The sequence below is a fragment of the Rattus rattus genome, chromosome 8 (genome assembly GCF_011064425.1).
Source record: "Rattus rattus isolate New Zealand chromosome 8, Rrattus_CSIRO_v1, whole genome shotgun sequence".
Lineage (NCBI taxonomy): Eukaryota > Metazoa > Chordata > Mammalia > Rodentia > Muridae > Rattus > Rattus rattus.
In genome coordinates, this window is record NC_046161.1 from 12600063 (window position 1) to 12623845 (window position 23783).

A 23783-nucleotide genomic window follows, 5' to 3' on the forward strand; every position below is an offset into this window, starting at 1 on the left:
CTGTTCTTGAAAGATTTTCTGGTGGGGGGGTAGTAGAATTGAATTGCAATACTCTTAACGTTGGATGAAATACAAGGAAAACTGCAGAGTGCATTTGGACAATGTTTTAGGGAGATGCTGCTCAGAAGGTACAGAGACTGTTTACTCAGTATAAAAAAAAATGGAACAGCAGGGCTCAAGGCCTGGAACCTGGCACCTTGTGAAGCAAAGTCAAGATTTATGTAGTTGCCTCTGAAAGAATGATGAAGAGTTCTCAGAGCCAGCAAATGTCTCGAAGCCATTATAAAATGTATGTAGATAAAAGCTCACATGGAATGTCATGTAAGCCTTGTCTGTCATGAATACAAAAGTCTAACCTGATTATTAACACATTGGTTGTACAGACTTTCTTTCTGGTACTTTCAGGTGCTGGGGCTATGTGGTCCTGTGCATTTGATAGGGATTAAGCCACTCATTATATTTGTGGGGCTTTGTTTTGTCTAAACTATCTTGTCCACCTTCCTGTACATGTTCTAAATGCAAAAATTATGTATACAAAAAGTCAGAAGTGAAGGAATTATACAACCTGCTTCCATAATCATTCTAGTTAGATAGATGAGATACTCTTGTGATAAAATAATAAAAGAAAAAGACAATGAAAAATGGAAACCACACCAAAATTCTAAAGAAAGGCATTCTGTGATTTTCTTAAGAAAGAACTTATATTCAATTAGGAAATCAGAGTCAATGGGACATTTCATGCAAAACCCAAAAGAGTGAGTAGGCTCGCAGGAGCGCAGCCAGAGGAAATTTGGGAAGAAAGAGCAACAAGCAGATGTGCAAAAGACTGAGGACATTAAGAGAGAGGAGCCCAGGGAGCAAGTAATGAACAAAGGAGCTTAACTTGAAGCTGGATAAGTGACAGGGACAGAACAGGAGCAGGAGGCAGGAGGTGAGCAATGCTTCAACACTTTGCTCAGGACTCGCTTTATGGCTCCCCGATCCTGTATCGTGTTCCACTGGAGTGCCAGGCATCCGGCCAGAAGCTAGCTATGATTGGCTTCCTTCCCACTGAGACAGGGCTCTATTATTCTGTACTGGGGACAACAAAAGGCAGTTTCTTTGCTAGAATGAAGTGCTGTAATTGAGCTATTAACATGGCATAATGGAGAAACAAATGTATTGATTATTGCCATCCGCATGGTAGGAAAATATAACTGACCAGAAGTAAACATTTTAGGTGTGCTATCATTCCTCCTAGCCTTTCTGCATTCCGCAGGGGAACACAGAGGAAGGGAAGAAAATCTATTAACATCTGTTTAGTGTTTCCAGTGACATTGGAGCTATTTTAGTAGAGTATTGAATTCTATGTGTTTTCTGTAGGAGGGGAATTGTGCATGGTGCCTAAAAGGAAAAACAAAGACATTCTATTGTTAGATAATCCCTTGGACATTCAGCATTTCCTTATGCTTAAAACTCCCTGAAAAGTCCTATACTCAAACTTTTTAATATAAAATTTGACTTTTAATTAAAAAATATTGTTTGCCCATTTCAAAGATGTATGTAATGTATTTTGGTCATACCCAATACCTTCTCTTTTCTCCACTCTTTCTTTTCCCCCAAAGTTCTCTTCTTATTTTTATGTCTGCTCCCTCACTTTTTATGAACTTTTGCATTGAATTAGACTTGCTTCTATGAGTTTGGGGAAAAGGTTATTTACTGGACTATGAGTAACTTACCATTGGTTACATCTCTGAGGGTAAAAATGACACATGCTTTCCCCAGTAACAATTAACTTTGAATACCTCCTAAGGGAGGGCTAAGACCTCATCAGCCCCCACCCCCATCTGTGATGAAATGTTGGCAGAACCAGTCTTGTGTAGGCTGTGCATGTAATCACAGCTGCTCTTAGTTCATGAATGCAGTAGCCATGTCGTATCCTGAAGACAACACTTTATAACACTTCTCTATCCTCTAGTTACACTACTACTTCTCTTCTGTGATAACTGATAAGTAATTAGAGTACAGGTTCATAGTTCACACTAACAATTCAAAAATAATTATCCCCAGGAATGTGCTTTAGAACATAGTGACTAAAAGTAGTCAAAACATTTAATAAAGGTAGGTCTAGATGTCAGAAACAGGTTGTCACGGCTCTCAGCTGAGAGCATATGGTCACTGACTGTAGGTGCTTCTAAACAGAGTATGTATCACCATAGTTTACACATATGCACAGGCACTTTACCCAACTCCTGTATTTGTGACAGTGGCCATGGTTGTGACCTCAAAAAATATCATTCATTAAAATCTTAGTTTTTGAAGTAGTGAGTATTTGTAATGGCTTTAATAATAATACAAAAAGATGCTCTTCGGCCTTCCTTTTGGGTTGAACTTCCTTTAATGTGATCAGGCGTGAATTATCCACTGCTGCTTGGAATCTTCCGTATATATGATTTACTGGTTGGAAATAGGAATCTGTCCTATTTTCTCAGTCCTGCAAACTCTGATTTTTTTCTGAACTTTCCATACTTTCTTTAACTGTTTCTTGAGAATCATCTCAAGACTATGATTTCTTTTCATGCTTTCTTCTGAAGCAATCTGTGTTAGTTACCCATGCTTGGCCTCCAGTCAGATCAAAGAAATAGCACCTGCAAATCACAACCTCACCGTCACACTGTTTTTAAACATTCTTTGCCTCATGTCAAAAGTACACATGGGATACTCATATTAACATTGCCACTTTTTGAAATTTGCCAATTAGTTCCAGACTTGCATCACTTGCATCCCTGTCAATCTCAGATGACACTTTCCCAGAACTGCATAAGAATTGATAGTGAGGTCATGGAACTGCCTCATTTAATCTCCATGTCAACATACTTGAGTACTAGATCGAGCAAAGTTCCCTCAGATCATAGACATATGTAGAGAAATGATTTTTAGCTCACATTCATGCTTATGACAGCTTTGCAGCACCCAACTCCCATCTGCATCCTAGAACTTCTAAACTTGAAGATAAACTCTTGTCATAGAATTGCCAATTGCATAGATGAGGCAAGACTTGCATTCATTTTCCTCCCAGCAATTCTTCACTGAATAACACAATTCATTAATCCAAATTAAGCTAAATATGCACTGTGCATAACCTACCCAAAATGGAAACACAGGACCTTCAAAATCAAAAGTTACGTCAGATCAAGTCTTACCTCTCTTTACAGATGAGGAATTAAAATTCGGAAAAAATAACCAGTATACCAATTCAAAGCAATTTTTAAATTTTTGTAATATATTTTAGTTGAAATGAAATTACATCAGTTTCTCCCATCTCTTTCCCCCCTCAGCTCCTCCCAGGCACCCTTTCTCTAAGTGCTCTTATTCCCACCCCATGTTGATAGTCTTTATTTCTTCAATTGAATACAGGCTGTCTATGAATACAACAGCCAGCCCACAGCCAATATTAGCCTAAATAAAGAAAACCTTGAAGCAATCCTATTAAAATCAGAAGTAAGACAGAGGTGCCCACTATCCCTCTTGCTTTCTAATACAGTACTGGAATTCTAGATAAAATGATAAGGCAAGAGAAGTAAATGAAGGTGATAAAATAGTGAAAGAACAAGTTATATTATCCCTATTTGCAGATGGTTTATTATACAAAAGACTTCCTCAATGTTTTACCAGAAAATGTCTAGAAATCATCAGTATTTTTAGCAAAGTGGCAAAATACAAAGTCAACTTTAAAAAAATAACTAAGTGAGCCTTTGATACATCAACAGCAATCAACTGAGGAGGAGATCATGGACCCATATCCACCTGCAAGAGCATCACAGATAATAAAACACCTTAGAATAGCTTAGAGTAAGTATAAAGGTGAACAATAGATGCACATAAAACTTCAAGTCTGTAAAGAAGATTGAAAAAGACACTAGAAAATGAAAGCACACCTGGAAATTCTCTGAAGAGCCAGGGAAACAAACTTGAAATAACAAAGAGTCAAAGAAACAACTGAAAGACAAAAGGAATATTGATTTCAGAGTTAGACCAGTTTCTTAGATGTTTTAACTCTTACAACCATTTTTGAAGCAAAATTGATGTATAATAAACTGAATAAATTTAATTTTGAAAAGCTATGCCTCTTTTCCTCCTATTGGATTGTCTGTTTGGCCTTGCTTTGAGGGCACTGCCTTATCTTACTACATAGTGTTTTGTCGAATTTCGATGTTGTCTTTTGGTGGCCTGCACATTTTTTTTTAAAAGAAATAAAGGGCACATGGATCTGGGGGAGAATGGCAGTCTGTGTGGAAAGAACTGGAAGATATCGAAGGAAAAACTGGTTGGGATGTATTGTTTGTGAGAAGAGTGTATGTTCAGTTTTTTTAATGTATGTCTATGTACAATCTAGAAGTTCATTCAAAATTGAAGGTGAGGGAAGTATTACTCTTGTAGCAAATCACTGTGCCTATATTACAGGTGTTTATTCTTTCAACCACTCATACTTAAGGATCTACCAACTTTCTGAATTGCAGCTTTAGTAATTTTATTTCTTTTTTTTCCTAGCTAACGTTTTACAGAACAACTATAAAGTTGTATATCTCAATGTATCAATAATCTGTTTATTAACATTATGGAATAATAGTCTATAAGTAGTGTATTCTGCCTTTTTTCTTTACCACTCATCTGTTAATAAGCATTTGAGTCCTTCATCTGAATCTGGGAACAAAGACTTTGTTTTATTTTTGCATTTTTAATAGCAATGTTTTTCGAAAGACAATATTTTTTTATGTACTCCAATTTAATTTTGCTTTTGTACACTGGGCCACTGTGTTCATTTAAGAAATCTTTCCAAAATAAAGACCCTCATGTATCACTCATATAATTTCATCATTAGTTATAAATAAATTGTTTCTTGTTAATCTTTGTACATGTGTGTAATAATCAGTTGTACCAGTCAGAAGGCTATTTATGTTTCACACCATTTATTTAAAGTCTCAGGCTTTCCTCATTAATTTCATTTATGTATATTTATTAAAGACCAAATCTCTCTCCCTCCCCCTCCCCCTTCTCTCCCTTTCTCTTTTCTTTCACTCTCTTTTTATGTATGTATATGTGTCTGTGTGGGTGCATGCATTCGTGTGTGCATGTGTGTGTGATTTACATGTGTGCTTTTTCATGAAGGTGTACATGCAGAAAAAATATTGACATTAGATATTTTTCTCAGTTATTCTCTACCTTTCATTCTCAGACAGTCTTTCATTGCACCTAGAATTTAACAATTGTCTACATTAACTGACTGGAAAATATACTGCAAAACCCTTTCCCTTTCTCTGCCTGATAATTCAAGTATGAGATACCATTCTGGGGTTTTGAGAGGTTCACATGGTTTCCAGGGATCAGAACTCAGTCCTATGCTTTGAAATGTAAAATTTAAAATTAATTTATATGAATAATATCTTTGGTATTATATGTTTGATTTCATTTAAGTTACTTCAAACATTCCATTGTTCTTTTTTGAATGACTTCTGAAATAGTTTAAGGAAGATTCAACCTAGGCTTTATCCTGGAGAAAATATCCCCAAATATAGAAGTAGTAACCTCCTGTTCATATTGAGAAGGGAGCCAGGCCCTAAAAAATTGAAATCTTCCAAACTTGGAAGACTGTGGAATGTCAGAAAGTTACAGGATTCACAATTGCCTATGCAAGACTATAGAGTTGTCTCTTTTATGCATTCTCTCTAGCTCTCTAGTCATCATAGGAACACATGCCTTTACTATGCTTCTTTGTTTTCTCCCAATAATATCATCTGATATCTCTCAAAAAGTTCTTACTCCTTCCAAACCTGCTTGGCTTCCATTATCAGATGAGATGGGTAACATTCAAGATGATATGGAAGTAGCAACCTAGTATGACATTTCAAAAACGTTTCCATATAGTTCATGGTTTTAGCTATTTCATGTTGGTAAATCTAGTCCTTCTTTATTCCCCATGGCTAAAATAGTGAGTTGAATCTTTAGATGTCCTAATTCATTGCTTTCTTTGCTTCATTCAAATCTATGATAATGTGCTCAAACAGGGTTGCTTTTATCATATTTTTTATTGTCTGAAATTTGAGCAAGCCTAATTTGCAAGTTGTGTAGGCCATCGTGAGCCTTGATTAATGGCTCACCATTGAAATTGATTGTAAAGTTAATAATGAGGACAACAATTACAATATTAAAATTTGAAGTGAATGAAATTGATATTAATTGAAATTTCCTTGTTACATTGTTTGCTTAGGGCTTACATGTTAGTAAGTGCTGCCCTGTAATAGTCAAGTGATCTAACTGTGAGTGTCACTCTCCCAATGTCCTGAACAAAAATGTAAACAAATTGTCTGCATAAAGTAATATGACACTTTTACAATTTTTCTCAACCATAATAACTTATAAAGTTTTCACACATAAAAAAATGTGTCCTTAAATTTAAAAAATAATTAAACCAAATATGGGTAGACAGGTTTGTAATCTCAGCAGCAGGGAGGTAGAGGCAGGAAGATAGAGATTTCAAGGACATCTATACCTTTGCAATTTCAAGACCATCACTGTTCCATGAGACCTGATCCCAAAATGAGAAAAAAATATATATTTGATTGCCTTGTGGCCAACTTATTCTTGCCACCCTAGCAATCCTGCTTAATGTTTTAGTGATATAATGGATTTCATAGTCCGGAGATTTATATGGTTATATAAATCTGCTTAGATAGGTTTAAGCAAATGAACTTGATCCAGTCTTTCACTCAGGGGTAAGACATGAACTTTGTTCAAATGTGTCCAGAAACACTCAGTTCTGGGATTGTAGAAGAAGCTTTTGTCTTATTCCACTAGATATAATTCATACTATTGTACCTGGGATAAGTTCTGTTACAGAGCATACAGAACCCCTTGATAAGCAGATTGTGAGCCTATAATGATGAGCAGAGTTTAATCCTGCCACCCCCATTGTGTGCATATAATGTCCTAAGTTTGTGCTCTGATGAGATGAGTCCTTCCCGGCTTATAGCTATAGTTACTATGTAACTTCTTGAGGGTTCTAAGCCTGGGACATACACAATAAGCTCTGCCTCCATTGAGACTGCCATGAATTCTTATTGAAAGGATTCTTCATTATTGAATAAAATTTCTGGGACAGGAGATGGAGAGATGGCTCACTGGCTAAGAGTACTTGCTGCTCCCACTGAGGGCCTGGATTCAGTCACCAGCACACATGTAGTAACTCATAACCATCTGTAATTCTTGTCTCAGGGGATCCTAAGGCCTCTTCTGACCTCTACAAGTACAAGGCTCACAAACAACACACATACATTCAAGCAAAAATGCACAAACGTAAAATAAATATTCTTTAAAGGTTTTTTAAAAGCTAACATACCTCAGATATCCAATGGAGGCTTAGATCATATTTGAGTTCTTCTCCTGAACTTTTGTGTGCCAAAGGATCTCAGTCTGAAAGGAAGGATAGTTAACAGACTTTTCATAAAATAGTAAAGAAACTGATGGAGAAAATTTAGAAAACACTGCCCATGAATTCAGAAGACTTAACTTCTTATTTCATGATTCTAGTTGTTTCGTAAATACACGTTGTGTTTACAGTAACATTAGACTTTGGCTATCAACAAGAAGAGGGAATATTTGATGTGATGACTACAAGGGTTTCCTAGTTGTAAGATCAAGAATCATGTGATAGGTACCTAACATACTTTGCATAAATATTTAAATACATGAATAAGTGAATTATAAAGAAAAGCCAAAGTGTAGATGTAATTAAACAAAAGTGAACTGTGGACATTTTAATTGTTTTATTGTAGGTAAAATGTTAATAGAATTTTCTATCACCCAAAGCTTTTTTATAGGTTTTCGTGGATTTAAATACTCTTCTTAGAATAGATTCCAAATTTAAAATTTGTTACTTAATATGGTCCTTTGAAATAACTCAAAGAATTCTTAAGCTTTTTCCTTTCAGTGGGACAAAAATGTTACAAGCTTTGTAGCTCATATTTTATGTATATAAATAGTACAAAATTTGATCTTAGTGGAGTGATCATAAATTAAGAGTCATTTTAAGTTTTGAAAACTACTATCTTACACCCATTCAGAGCCTGCCCCACATGTGGCCCATACATATACAGCCACCCAATTAGACAAGATGGATGATGCAAAGAAGTGCAGACCGACAGGAGCCGGATGTAGATCGCTCCTGAGAGACACAGCCAGAATACAGCAAATACAGAGGCGAATGCCAGCAGCAAACCACTGAACTGAGAATAGGACCCCCGTTGAAGGAATCAGAGAAAGAACTGGAAGAGCTTGAAGGGACTCGAGACCCCATATGTACAACAATGCCAAGCAACCAGAGCTTCCAGGGACTAAGCCACTACCTAAAGACTATACATGGACTGACCCTGGACTCTGACCTCATAGGTAGCAATGAATATCCTAGTAAGAGCACCAGTGGCAGGGGAAGCCCTGGGTCCTGCTAAGACTGAACCCCCAGTGAACGTGATTGTTGGGGGGAGGGAAATAATGGGGGGAGGGGGGAAAAGGGAACACCCATAAAGAAGGGGAGGGGGGAGGGGGATGCTTGCCTGGAAACCGGGAAAGGGAATAACACTCGAAATGTATATAAGAAATACTCAAGTTAACAAAAAAAAAAAAAGAGAGAGAGAAAACTACTATCTTACTCATAAGACTTAGGAGACAATCAGTCAGAAGCTCTCATTGGTTGGATGTTGTGTTAGTTGTTATTTTTATTTGTTTGCTTTGTTCTTTCACACAGGATCTTTTGTGGCACAAGTTGATGTCACACTCAGTTTGTAGCTGAGGATGAACTTGCCCATCAGATTTTTCTCTGTGTATCTCAAACGTGCTGTGCTGACACTTACAGCACAATGTCCAGCATAAAATGCTCATTCATTAAACAAGTGCGGACACATGGTAAGAAATAATGTTCTCTGTGGTCCTACTTCATAGACTGTAAGTCTAGGATAGAGTCCCAAATGTATGGTATAGATGTGGTTAAAACTTATCATTACTTCTGCATAAATGTAACTACCATTTTTCCCTGCTCATGTCATGCTTCTATTTGGAGATCCATTCCATAAATGCTTGCATTCTCTTACAGAAACTTGCAACCTATGTAGTTCCTGAATCTTCTTCAGCCCCTTCAACCTGATGGACTGTTTGTACTAATTTTCCAGCTGTTACTATCCTGAGCCAGTGAGGGTGTCAATACCATGTCAAGAATGTTTTAATGTTGGGTGCTGGCTGAGAGAATCACACACTTTTCTAATAGTAGTAACAGTAGAAGATTGAGAATGTTATGTCCTTACCATGGAAGAAGAGAAGATCTAGGATTTTAAGTTTCCTGTCTCTTTTTCTTCAAGTAAATTGGTTTTCCTTTCTAAGAACATAATATTCAAAGTCTTGGTCATCAGCACACATGTTCCCAGTCTTACCTCACATCATCACAGGCACCTCCAGATATAGATGTTTCCAGTTTTTTTTAAGTTCCTCATCTGTCAAAACGGAGGTGAAGTGTTTTACCATTTTGTTGCAATTTTTACAAAGCTAGATTGATGAAATTTCAATTAATGATATACCCTTTCATCATATTCAACAGTACAGAAATTCAGTCGCAATTTTTTTCTAAAGGAGAATTTTATTTGTGAGAGACAAATGGCTATCTAATGATTTTCAATCAAACTCTGCCATTTGCAAAAATAAATACAATTGTTTATTTTTAGTTATAATTTAATTGAGGCACACTATTGTAAGTAAATATAAACAAGAATCACATTTGACTTAGTAATTGCAGAAAGTGCTCAGAACATACATGTAGATGTTCTACATACAGAATAGCGAAACAAGTTCTCACTATGTAATGTTGTCATCAACAGCAGGGACTGTGAAATTGTTGACATGGGGACTGTGTTGTTTACGTTTTCACATTAGTTCCAAAGGTTATACATGGCATGTATAACACACACACAAAAGGAAGGGGCAGGAATGATGAAGCCATAAAACTTTGACACATTTGATACAAAAGTTCCAAAGACTTCATATACCAAAGAATTTCTTGCAAGTCTTATAATCCTCTTCATTTCATTATCAGTGGCAGTACATGAAAGGAAGACTACTTTGCACATCCACCACTTTAATTACATGTAGGCTGTTGCTCGATCCATGGAATTAAAGCATTCTTGGTCCTGTGCTGCCTTGAAATATAATCTTAAAATGTTAAAAAAGGCATAGAAGTCTCACTATAACTTCTGAAGCTAGTGATTAAAATTTATCCTGACAAAACACTTTTCTGTTTGAATCTGCATCAACCTTTGCTGATTTCACTCATTACAGAATCAGGAATAGATTCAACAGGGCTCATTGAGGAAAAAAAATTGTCCTGAAGCAAAGCTAAATTGGGGACAGATATTCTAATTTTACTATGGATTAATGTGCGATGATACTAAATAAAGTTAATGGTGTAGAAAAGAGAAAGCTCAATTTAAGTATTTATAACTACAGCATTGATTCTATTGAAAAGGCTTTATTTGTTTGCATGTGCAGTGTGCATGTCTATATAGGTTTGTAGAGAAAATATTCATATAATGTCATCCAATCATATAATGTATCTATCCTCTATTCATTCATTCACATGCCACAGGGGCACGTATTCCACTATGTTCATAGTGACCTTATTTATGACAGCCAGAAGCTGGAAACAACTCAGATGTCCCACGACAGAATAATAGATACAGAAAAAGTGGTTCATTTACACAATGGAATACTACTCAGCTACTAAGAATGAAGACATCCTGAGTTTTGCAGGAAAATTGATGAAACTAGAAAATATCATCCTGAGTGAGGCAACATGGTACCGAAAGGACATGCACAGCACATACTCACTAATAAATGGATATTAGCCAAAAAAGTACAGAATACTCAAGATAGAGTCCACAAAATTCCAAAAGGTCAACAAACTGAAGGGCTTAAGTGAGGGTGCCTCTTCTACTTGAATTCAAAGCAGGCAAATATATGTGAATGCAAAATAACCATGTCATCTTGGTTTTCACTTAAGCCGAGTCTGTGTGCAAATTGGACTCAACTTCCAAATCAAGAGTATTTATAGTAGTTCACAAGTAATAAAAATATACTCAGACAGAGTGTGTCCAAGATTAAGAAGATAGTAAAGGGGTTGGGGATTTAGCTCAGTGGTAGAGCACTTGCCTAGCAAGCACAAGGCCCTGGGTTCGGTCCCCAGCTCTGAAAAAACGAAAAAAAGAAGATAGTAAAAATGGAAAGTGCTTTATTTATTCACAAACAATTGCAAATCCACAAATGGCCTTGGTCAAACTAAATGAGTTCGAAAACAATCTGAAATATCATGAGTCTGGGGAGAAAAGCTGGTAGTGATGTGGGGCTCTGAATTGTTGACCAGAATGCCAAGAAGATAAGAGAAGTTGGAGCAGAGACAACAAATCAGTATATGTGCATTGTGCAGATATATGAAATTGCTGGATGACCAAACTAATCAATAAAGAAAGCAGAAAAAAGTCAAGGCTTGTTGAATGTCAACATCATTAAAATAGAAAAGCAGGATTCTACCTATTATATTTTATTGAGCTGATATAATTCAACTCTAAATCTGTTGTCTATAACAATTCATTTTATTTCAGTGCAATTATGAAATCATGGCTTCACTAATTACTTGAAAATAAGTAAATACACAAGTCTAATAATCACAGTTCAGATGAGTGCTAAGTAATAGCAGAAGCTTAATGCAATTTAGAAGAACAAAATACGGCTCTGTAGTATATTTTGAAAGATTTTAGTTAGGAAATTACATTTAATTCCTGAGCATATTTGTTTGTATTTCTTTCCATCTTTCTGGAGATTTCAAGAGACGCCTGGCCTCTTTTTACATGTCTATCCAGTCCTCTTGTTATTCAGTGTGCAACTGAGGTGACTGATAAAATAAATGAGTAGAGAAAATACACCAGAATTCATTTTTAATTTTCTTTCTCTCCTGATTGCTCACACTGTGTGTTTGCAAAAGCATGAAATTATGACACCCTTCTGTATCAGGAATGTCAGTCTCTCCTTCAGTTCTCAGTGCCAGAAATATTTTTCAAGATCTGGTATAATGCAAAGAAGGAAAGAAAATAACTTTGAGAAGAAACGGAGGCAATGATTGATTCTGCTTTTCAAACATTCTACAATGCAATAGTCTTGTTTTCTCTAATGATGCATTTTCAGTGATAGGTGAGATTTTAGGTCTTCTAAGCTTGGTTGTTCCTCTTCACCACTTCTTTCTTCTCCCCTTCCTTTTGTCATTTTCAATATCTATCCTTTTCTCTTCTTCCTTATTTTACATAGTATTTGAGAACTAGCAGTTAATCCAGGCTAATAATTAGGGATTTGTCCAGTTAATGTTTTCAGTAAAGACTGCATTGCCTTTCCAGTCCAAAAATATGTCAGGGCCATGACTGGGGCAGAGACTTGGCTAGATTTTTTCCTAGTTATTTCACCAGGTCTTTACCTGCTACCCAGTGGTTACTTAAATATGTCCAAAAATGTTGTAAGCTGTGTAGCCTGGGAAAGTCATACACTTCCTTTAAATATCAGTGCAAATGCAGAGCCTGGTGTTCTGATAAACACTAAGAATAAGCTGTTTAACAAACCAGTATCACACTCTTACCGGTCTCATGGTGGGGGCAGGGGGAGTCACTACCCAAGATGACACCAAGGGGAGGCACTTATGAACTCTGCGTGTTTCGAAGTACACTAAAACTCACTGTTAGCATAACTGAGAAGATTTTGTTAGGATCTTTGGCACAAGAATGAACTGGTCAGATTTTCTGTTTAACATAAAGGTTAAATTTGATTTAGTATAGAGCCAAAATGACGAATGAGGAGTTTTGGTAAGAGATGATGTTAGTAGCTTGGATGGAGGCATTGACATTGTTGTCAAAGAAGGGGAAATGAAAAAATTGATGCAACATGTTGAGAAGGAGAACTATACTATAGCATCTGCATTCCTGGGCTCAGCTATCAGAGGGGCACTGTGCTTCCGCTTGTTGAGAACTCGGATAACAAATGAGCACTTCACTGAATGAGAGGTAGATACAGTTCTCATCATGGTGAACTAGAGACAGGATTGAAGCTACAAGGAGGGATGCTGGATAAGCAAATTGGTTCGAGGTCAAAAGAAAATTTTAGGAATAGAAACTAGGAATGAGCATACATTAGGTTATTTTTGAAAAGGGTACTGTAGTATCCTAAGAAAGAGAGGAGCATAGGGGAGGGATCTAGTGTTGAATCCATTTTAGGATGAACGCTACCTTGTGTGAATTTCAGTAAAGCACTAGGAAATGAAGCAAGTCTGTTGAATAGCAAGCATTGTTAATATTAATTAATGTCTTGTCCATATTAATTAATAAACCAATGGATTAAACCAATGGATCTGCATAACCAGATCAAAGTGGATGGGAAACTAAATGCTATCCAAAAGGAAGAATTACTGTAGTCACCTATTTGAATACATAAGAAAAAAAAGAGAAAAGTAATTTAATATTTTATTACTGATTAGATGAATAAAATGGATAATGAGCTAGTGGAATATGGAGAAGCCCAAAGAAGCACAAATGCACTGATTAAACATAGAAGGCATAATTCTTCTGGCGAATAAGAAGTAACCTGTAGGAGTCAGATGGATAAAGATAAGAAAACGTTGTAAATGGGTTTATTTTGCAGGTGTGTATATAGATACTTGGGGACTTTCTGGTCAAACCCTATTGTTTTGATGCTTCTTCTTCCCATTCCTCTAACACTTGTGCAGAGAGAGAGAGAGAGAGAGAGAGAGAGAGAGAGAGAGACAGAGAGACAGAGAGACAGAGAGACAGAGAGACAGAGAGACAGAGAGAGACAGAGACAGAGAAAGAGAGACAGAGAGAGGCAGAGACAGAAACAGAAAAGAGAGAAGGAGAAAGAGAGACAGAGAAAGACAGAGAGAGAAGAGAAGAAGAGGAGGACACACAGACACAGACATAGACTGAGAGAATATACATTTATGCAAAAGTTAAGAGTTTTTTACTAAAGAGAAATAGATACACTCATGGATTTAGAATTAATGAGGTATAAGCATATTTTTAAAGAAAATTGGTGAACGATTATCTAGGAAAATAGAATATCCAAAGGTTTAGAAAATGTACTAATTTCATTGATAAAATAAAATACCGTAATCTTTCTTGTCTTTAAACAGTATTTGACTGTTAAGATCCAAGACCCTAGAAAACAAATATTAACAGAAATAATGTATATTATAAATGGATTATGTTATTAAAAAAAAGCTAAGCTTAAGATGGATTTTGAAAAGAAAATGTGGAAGTTTAGAAAAAAATTACTGTCATCTTCAGAACAGGTGAAGTGGTAAATTGTAGACAGAATGTGTTCCATAGAACTTTGGATATCATTAGTATATCAGGAGACCATAGAAAGAAAGGAGAGATTTGGAAACAGTTCTGAGGGTGATGTGGAAGGAAAAGGTGTTGCCTATGGTAAGGCCATAAGAAAGATGCATTAATTGACATAACAATCATCCAACCTGATGTATAACTTGATTATGTAGATTGTAATTGCAAGAACTTCATGGAAGCAATTTGTTTGCAATACTCCCACTAAAAAAATCAATAGTAAAATGAAAAGGATAATAATGATGTCCACTTAATGTGCTGCCAGTAATTAAGCTGATTTATGTCTATTATCATAATAAAAAGGTATGTTAATACCTCAGCTTTTGTACTGCACAAAATAAAATTACAAGGAATATAAGGTCAAAGGAATGTCCTTTCAGGCAAGAGAATGTACAACTTTAGACACTATTTTACTCTAGTCATTCAAGACAATGTCTCATGAATTTTCTATGGAAAGATGAAAATGTATGTGAGGCCGGGAGTTAAACTTCAATGTGAATACAAGCATAACAATGGAAGCCAACACTGACATCTTAGGTATTTCTTTGCTACTTCAAGATAAATATTCTTTCCTGCAGATTGAAGTAATTAACCCCCTGCTTGGGTAACTAAAATGATGGTCCATTAGTCTACGTGCAAAAACCTCTAAAACATGGGCTTTGATGAAGGCAGGCACAGCACCTGCAGCCATGAGGCTGTCAACAGTGTCTCTTACTTCTTACTAGTGATATGTCCACAGGCCTCATTCATTCACTGGCCCTACTTTGTGTGGCGTTACAAAGCCAATAAAACATCACAATCTAATATTTAAAAAAAAACAACATATTTTCCCTTCTAATTGAACTAACCTATAAGAGAAATATTCCCCCCTGAGGAATGCAAAACAGTGAAGCACACAGCAGGCTCCCAGGCTGCAGGTGCATCTATGTGAAGAGAAGGAGGCAGGAAGGGGAGAAACAGCTCCTCAGTGCGATCGATTTAACACTGAGTCTTGTGTGGTGAGAAGAATTTAGATGAACCTTGAGAAGCACAAAGGCATCTTTGGGTAAAGGGATGTGTGTCTGTGCCAGTCTCGTGGGCACAAGTTTATTCTTACTGATTTCTCCAACGAATAGCGATGCAATAGACTGTTTATAGTACATAAACAACCAGTCAAGCTACACATAGTTTTATTTATCTTATCCTACATGAGAGGAAAACTCCCTTTTATAAGGGCTCTGACTTTCTAGGGATTTATGTCAGGCATTTCTTAGAGAAAGGGAATCGTGTATCAGTGATGAACCCATGCTACTGTAGTGAGTGAACTGACTAACTGAATTTGCCACTCAAATGTGTGAGGAGAGAGGTGCCCCATGGCATTATTCTTCAATGAAATAGCCTCTTACTGTACACAGGACAAGACCATACAGATGCATGTCTGTGGCATTATGATAGCACTTATGCAAGGAATATTAAGGCAAACATTTTTCAGGTTTCCATACTTTAGTCAGAATCTATCCTTGGAAAATAATGAGACAAATTCTCAGATGATGGAATTTAACTTTACAACACTGTCCAAAATCCACCCAGTGTTTTTGTGTCTACCTAGCCCCGAAAATACAACACAGAGACATAAAGCCATTGCGAATGGTTGAGCTCATTCATGAGGGTACTGTAGCATAAAAACTTTAAAGGTAAAATGAAATTCTCTAAGTTTAATGAAGATAGGCACGAAAATGATTACGTCGTTTGAAAGATTAAAATCTAAGCCTAAAGAGGTATTGGTATCTGACTGCTAGAGCAGCGTGTGCTCTGCACTGTCATTTCATTGGTATTTGCAGTGTGAATCCGGAAATGACTGTTCTTTCCTGTAAGAAGCCAGCACAACTCCTGCGAGCTGCAGTAGGAAGAATCACTCTTGACGACTCAGGAGACAGTAGATAAATAAGTATGCACACACCATCCTCGATTAACTCGTGATAGATCTCCAAGAGCCTGTAGAGTCCATGAGATCAATAATCCATTACAGTTCATACTGGTGACTAAATGACCTTGGGGGTTGGCGCTGGCATCTGAAATTTTTTGCCCTTAAGCCATGGCTTGTAATAAATCCAGAGTTACTCTCTGGCATCAATACGTGGCTACAATAAGGGGTTCTTTAATCAGCGTCTAAGGGATGGAATAAGAAACTGGAGAATTCAAACATAATGAGTGAAGGGATGAACAGCCCTCTCCCCCATGTTGTGTATTCATTCCCTAAGAGTTTTTTATGCCACCAAGATTACTTATATATTGAACCTCTTATGTTCTGCCTGACCATGTCATACCCTCTGATCTCTAATAAGAGCTGGTGATATTAAATTTCCTTCTTACTTAGTTTATAGTATTCTCTCCAGTTTTCCATGAATGTTATCATTGGATCTGCTAATTAAATGACTCTATCTCTCTGTCTATTTCTGTATGTGTGTTTTGTGGGTATATGCATGCATGTGTGCATGTGTGCGTGTGCATGTGCATGTGTGTGTTTGTGTGTGTGTGTTAATTTTCATTACCGCGAGCAACCTAAAATCTATGAGGTGATTCAATGGAAGAAAGATTATTTGACTAATGATTTCTGAGGTGTTAGTTCATGGCCACTTAACTGTAGTGTTTTGAGCCTGAAACTGAAGAATCACATTCTGGACTGAAGGTGCTCATCTTATGGTGGTTAGCATGCGTATAGAGAAAGGTGCTGAGACAAAGCGATGCTTCCCATGGAGATACCACCTGCAACCTCATTTGTCAAAGAGGCCCAATTTCCTAAATGCACCGTCAATATAAACTTACGTAATGAGCACTTTGTGGCAGTCCATATATTCATAATTCCATCACCTCTCCATAAGGTCATAGGCTTTCTAGTCATTGCCTAACTATGTTTTCTACAACAAGGGTCCACAGTATGGATGAATGTCCCAATGACAGACATACCTAGCATAAAACAGTGTTTATGATACTTAACAAGTAACTGAATGACTAGAAACAGAGTGATAAATATGATGTGTGGAGTATCTATATTAGGAACAGTCCTAAACTCCTGTTTTCAATTTTTAGTAAACCTTTACCAGAATACTAAAATGTATGTCTTGCCTCAAAAATTTAAGATAATACAACTGGTAAAACAGCCCAATAATTTTCACAGATTATTACTTCATACATCTCTGACCCAGAAGCCTCACCTGCACAATGCTGAGTCTTTGTACTTCTTGCTTGTCTGTGTTTATGTTTTCTCTCAATGTTTCCAAATGTAAATGTAACCTTCAAACAATCGCCACTGATGGGAAGAGACCATGGCTGGCCCATAGCTGTAGTTTCTTATTACCTCTCATATCAGACATGAGTATCAAGACATATGGACATGGTCTTTATGCTACAAATACACTTACATGAGATTGCATTTGATCTTTATATATTTTATTTATTAAATAAAGATTTGTTTTATTTGCAACATTGATATTCAAACCTAAGGCCTCAAATACATGCTAGACAAGTACTACACCATACAACCACATAAGACCTTCAAACACCCACAAGGCTGTTTGATGATTATTACACTTTGTGTGTAAGCTATGAAGTAACATGGTTAAACATATAATGAAATGGCCTTAGCAAATTCACATGAAATATGAGACTATTTTTTCCAAGAAGAGTTATCTGTGAAAGGGTAGCCAATTTTTTACTGCTTTCAAGAATAACAAGGTTAGATGGTCTCTTCGTATCAGTGTGTATTAGACTGCAATATTGTACCATGTCCTCAATGGCTCAGCAGCCAATGAAACTCTCAGTCGTCAGGTGGAGAAAGTGATTCGGCTGATGGATTTGGTGCTGGTACCAAAAGACACTAAATTGTAAATGGGAGGTGAATCTGAGGAGCCAAAATCTTTAAATTGAATTTTGAAGAGGTAGTCACAGATCAGGCGGTGTCAATGCTTTGCTAGATCTATGGTTACAAATATAATGAACGGTGTGCACTCCGAGTTTACTGCCTTCATATAGACCAGTTTCTTTCAAATCCCAAATGCAAAGATCTAGGAAACAAGATGTAACACCGTGAAGGACTCTTTTTCTCTAACCATTCATTGATCCACTTGCAAGCATTTTATTTTTATTTCCCTGATGTGGAAAGGTGTATTACACAGAGAATCATTACTCCCTGGGGAGAAACAAACAAATTTAGAAACAGCTGTTTGAGTTTTTCAGCAGCTTCTGTGCCAAGATTCCATAAATCACAAGTGGTGTAGCTATGGGACCACTGATGTCTGCTTCTTAGAGGCTCTTACCATCTGCATTGCTTTTGTTGACAAATTTTGGGAATATCCTGGATTTCAGTTATGAGTACAAAATCCATGCAGATGCTTGCAACTTTCTTTTCTAGAACTTCGATGGCACTGTAAGCTCCTAACTCCCCACATTAAACACTTCCTATTAGAGTACACAGAAAATCTTCTGTTTTTCACCATGAATTCTATATGGGCAATTTATAACATGGATATATTCCTAGGATGAGGACAAAACAATGAACAAGGTGTGGATATAAATATCTGAAAACTATTGAGAAATGACACAGGTAGTGCCTTAGGCGAAAGAGCACATGAGTAGGCTATGGGAAGAAGCCTTGCTCAGTAAATGAAACTAAAAGAAAATCTTTAATCAATGGTTGTGATAAAGTCTTTGGTTATTTGAAAGTCTTCATCTGTACTAAATCTTGATCATAGATAACTGTAAGTGAGAAAACATATACTTCTCATATTTTTTGTGTATGAGATGAAGTATAATAATAGGAAAGTGAAATGTAGTTGATCTTCTATGTACCATGGAGTTACATCCCAGTAAACCCCTTGGGATATGAAACCATCATCATGTAATACTTCTTTCCATTTAAAGTCACAGCACAGCTATACACCATGATCTAGAGTGAATATTTCTACTTCAGTCATTATATGAACAACTTGGAGTTCAGGCTGCTTCCATGACCAGGATTACAAGAATATTGTGTCGCACATCCCAAGTCAGAAGCAAAGTTCAAATCTTAAAGTATGGTTTCTATTCAGTGAAATCCAGGACCAGGTATATATCCTATGTCTCACTGAAATACACTTAACTGTAGTATTATACATGTGTGGCATTTTGCAAGCATTGTTGGTGTGGTTACATATCCTTTACAGATGAGAAAAATGGAAATTATAACTATTAGTTTGATTTGTTTGCTCACTGAACACAACTGGTATTTAGTTTGTGTCAGTCCTAGGAAAGAATAAACTCATAAACAAATAAACAAATAAAACCTGTCATCTCTGCCTTCATGCTTCCTGTGGGATCATAAGTACAGGAAATAACTGGTTGTCCCTTTTAAGAAAGGAAGAACAAGAAGGTCATAATATCTCAACCCAAGAAATTCCTGGGAAAGACTCATGACCTATTGTTCAAATCCTGGTTGAGCAAACAGCTCAACCTTTTATGGAGATCTGAGGACCAAGAAACCAGCAATGCCTCATTCATAGACACAAAAGACCATACTAGAATGCCATGTTTTCCCATGACTCATCTCGGCTATGCTCCTCCTGCCCTGGATAGGCTCTGTCTGCTAAGTTTACTCAGGGAGGCAAATTCTGTAGTGCTGCTATCAAGCTGGAATAAATTGAGTAGTGAGTCCTCGGTGTGTTTGCCGGCTGTTTCCCTGTAAAGAGTCTAAATTAACACAGAATTCTTAGAAAATTCATGGCAGAGCTTGGAGACTCCTCGTCTTTATAAGCATTCCTTACTATTCCAGAGTATGAAGAGGAAATTAAGCCATAAGCCTGAGTTATATGAAATTGCTGTTATTTAATTGTTTCAACTTCAGACATGACATTTCACACCACACTTACTGAACACAGAGATGATTCAGTTTCAGACTAATAATTATTTTAGCTCCTCTTGTTAACACAAAAATCACTTCAATAAAAGAAAAACAATTTCCATTTAAACAAAGTGCCAGACCTGCATAGTCACCAAGCTGAATGCATACACAGACTTTGAAGGCTGCACTATTGCCATGGAGAGAAAGTTCTTTAAAAGTTGTCTAATTACAAATTGACTTGACCAGGTCAATAATCTGAGAAGTAAAGAAGTTCTGCAGGAAATAATTGACCGTTCTGGTTGAATCAATACCAAATTGACTTAAAAGTCTAAATTATACTGAGGAACATGGTGGCACTCTGAAATAAACTTTCTAAATGTAAATTGCTTGAAAGTTTGAAATGAGCCTTTGCCTCATAATAGTGGAAAAATACCTGAAACACGTAAATCTTTCCATTCCCATTGTTGAGTACTAAGGGATATTTATTTACACACAAACTACTGCGTGTTTAACGTTACATGGAAAACCTAAGTAACTATTTCCAAATGTTATGTCTGAGAAGAGATGTAGAGCCAACTCTCTGATGGTCTTGGTGAAGCTTGAGAGAACTTAATAACATACAAATCAAAGGATGCCTGCAAATCTATTCTCACGCAAAGGGGTAACAGATTGATGGGGTGGGGAAATCATTATTATAATGCCTAAAACTCAGGTGTACATAAAATATAAAGGAAGATAAAAATGTGTTATCAAAGCTATGATATAGCTTGAAGCTTGATTTAAAAATATCTGAAAAGGCTTTTGAGAGAGAGATAATGAACAAACGAACCTGAGATTTCTACTTTTTGCTAATAAGCTAGCAAATTTCAGTATTTTAGAGAAGTGAATAAATCTAATCTTAGGATCATTACCATAGTATTTTCTAAAGTAAATGTACTAGATTACCTACAGTAATGTAATCAGAATGAATAATTAGAATAAACCCAAATTTCAGAAATATTATGATTAAATAAAATATAAAATGCTTACAAATTATAAAATATAAAACACAACAATTATGGAAGGAATTTGTATGCAGAGAATATAGTTATTAAATCTACAATCTTAAAAGTTATATGCTCTTAGTATACCCAGAAACACACACGCAAGCACACACACACACACACACACACACACACACACACACACACACACACACATCTATGCATAGCTAAAGACGGACCACAGGATTTGTGCTTGGGTCTCATCATTACATGGGTGCATCTTCAGCACAGCACTATTTAAACAGCATAGTTATGGAGTCAATTGAGGTAACTAAGATGAAATTAATGTAGGGAGAACCTCTGACACGTGTACACAGCAAAGCACCCTACAATCCTAAAGAATAAAAGCAGATCCTATGGAAGACAATGGTTAAATAGGAGATCTACATACTAAATAAGTCAAACATAGAAAGAAAAATATTGTATGTTTTCTCTCACATGAAGAGTCTAGATAAAAATAGACATGGAATTTGACGGGGTCACTTACAGATGAACAGGCTGAGAAGGGAAGAGGAAATAAAAAATTATGAGAGCATATACCATTGTGTAGAAGATTTAAAATAAACCTTTTATTTTGTACATATTCATAGTCAATAATGAAAATTACATGTAAAAGGGCTCCCAGAAGTAACTCCTTGGGGTCTTTAGTGACTCACGGAGACAGAAGCAACTGTCAGGGAGCCTGTAGAACACCAAGCAACCCAGAAATAAGGGTCGCTCGGTGTTCTTGTGAGATTACTAACAGAACTAGGAATTGTCTCTGACTCTTTTGTCCGCTTAGGAGCTTTTTTTCTTCTACAGAGTTATTTCACCCAGCCCTGATATGAGGGTATGAACCTAGTTTTATTGTAACTTGCTGTGCCATGGTTGATTGAGATCTCTTGGAGGCCAGCACTTTTCTGAAGAGAAACTGAGAGGGAGGAGTGGATCTGGGGAGAGGAAAAGTGAGCAGGGACTGAGATAAGAAGAGGGAAGGAAAACTGATGCTACAATGTGATAATTGAAAAACAAGAAAGAAAAATAAATAATAGATATAGGTAGATAGGAAGGAAGGAAAAAGGTAGGTAGGTAGGTAGGTAGGTAGGTAGGTAGGTAGGTAGATAGATGATAGATAATTAGATAAGTAGATAGATGATAGATAGGTAGATAAATAGGCAAATCTGGAGAGTGCTGTGCCACTATAGGAATAAAGAATAAACAGAGTCATTTTCTTTACTTACTCATTAAACCCATTTTCAAGCAATTTTACCCCACAGCTACCTCCATATGACTATCTAACTTGTTCTTCTTAAACTTTTTCAGAGAGGGGGCTGTAATTGACATCTACTAGTCTGTATCATAATTAGGTTTAATGTTTATATATTTTCTCAACTATAAACTTTTCTCTCTCAAAAATCTCACCAACACATTTATTTTACCAGCTTTAAATTTTTAGTATTTATTTAATTAGGTAGAAATGAGTAATGCTTGCTGAGCTCCATAGTCATCATGATTCATTTTCCTTCTTAATCAAACATTTGTATTGAAGTTCACAATAATTGTCCTAACTTTAACTCTTTATTAATCTAATTTATTTATAGATAGAAAACTTGTAAATAAATGAGCATAAAATCATTATAATGCAAGATTTTTCTTTTATTCCTACATTGAGTAGAAAAATCTCTCTTTTTCTCTGTCCCATTCCACCTTCTCTCACTTTCCATTTTGCTACTGTTTTTATTTACCCATACATTTGATGTCATTATAATACAAGTTGGGTTTGTCTCCCTTTCTCCTCCCTCCTTCCTCCCTCTCTCTCTCTCTCCTTTTCTCTGTCTCTGTGTGTCTCTGTTTCTTATCTCTCAGTCTCATTTTCTAGTTTGCTATATTGTATTAGTGACTCATATTTTTTTATGTAAAAGAATATTGAAGAGACACATGTGATAAAATGCTCTATATCTGGTGACTAATCTGAATATTCTCATCTGCTTGACAATTTCCTGTAGCATAAACATTAAAATACATTTTTAGGTCTGTTTTAACCTAATAATTTTAATAAAGAACAAGTTATTAATTTAAACAAAAAATCTAAATCAAACATGCCAACACAATCTAATTCAAACAAGCTAATTTGATGTTTACGTATAGCAGAATTATGGTAGGAAAGTACAAAACTCTAATTATACTATTGGTTTTCTATAGTACCAGGGATTGTATGTACAGTAAACACACATCAAGTTATGGGGCAATAGTTTCAAAGCTGGTCCAAGGGGTAAGTCAGTGTTCCATAGTGTTGTTTGGTATAATTGGTGCAATGTGAAGCTGTTTGTACTCAGAACCAAGGATGCTATGTAGGCATGTGACACCGCTTGGGTGAGTGCCAGAACCTTACCAGATTCATTACATTCTATTTTCTGTTACTCTGTTGTCACTGCA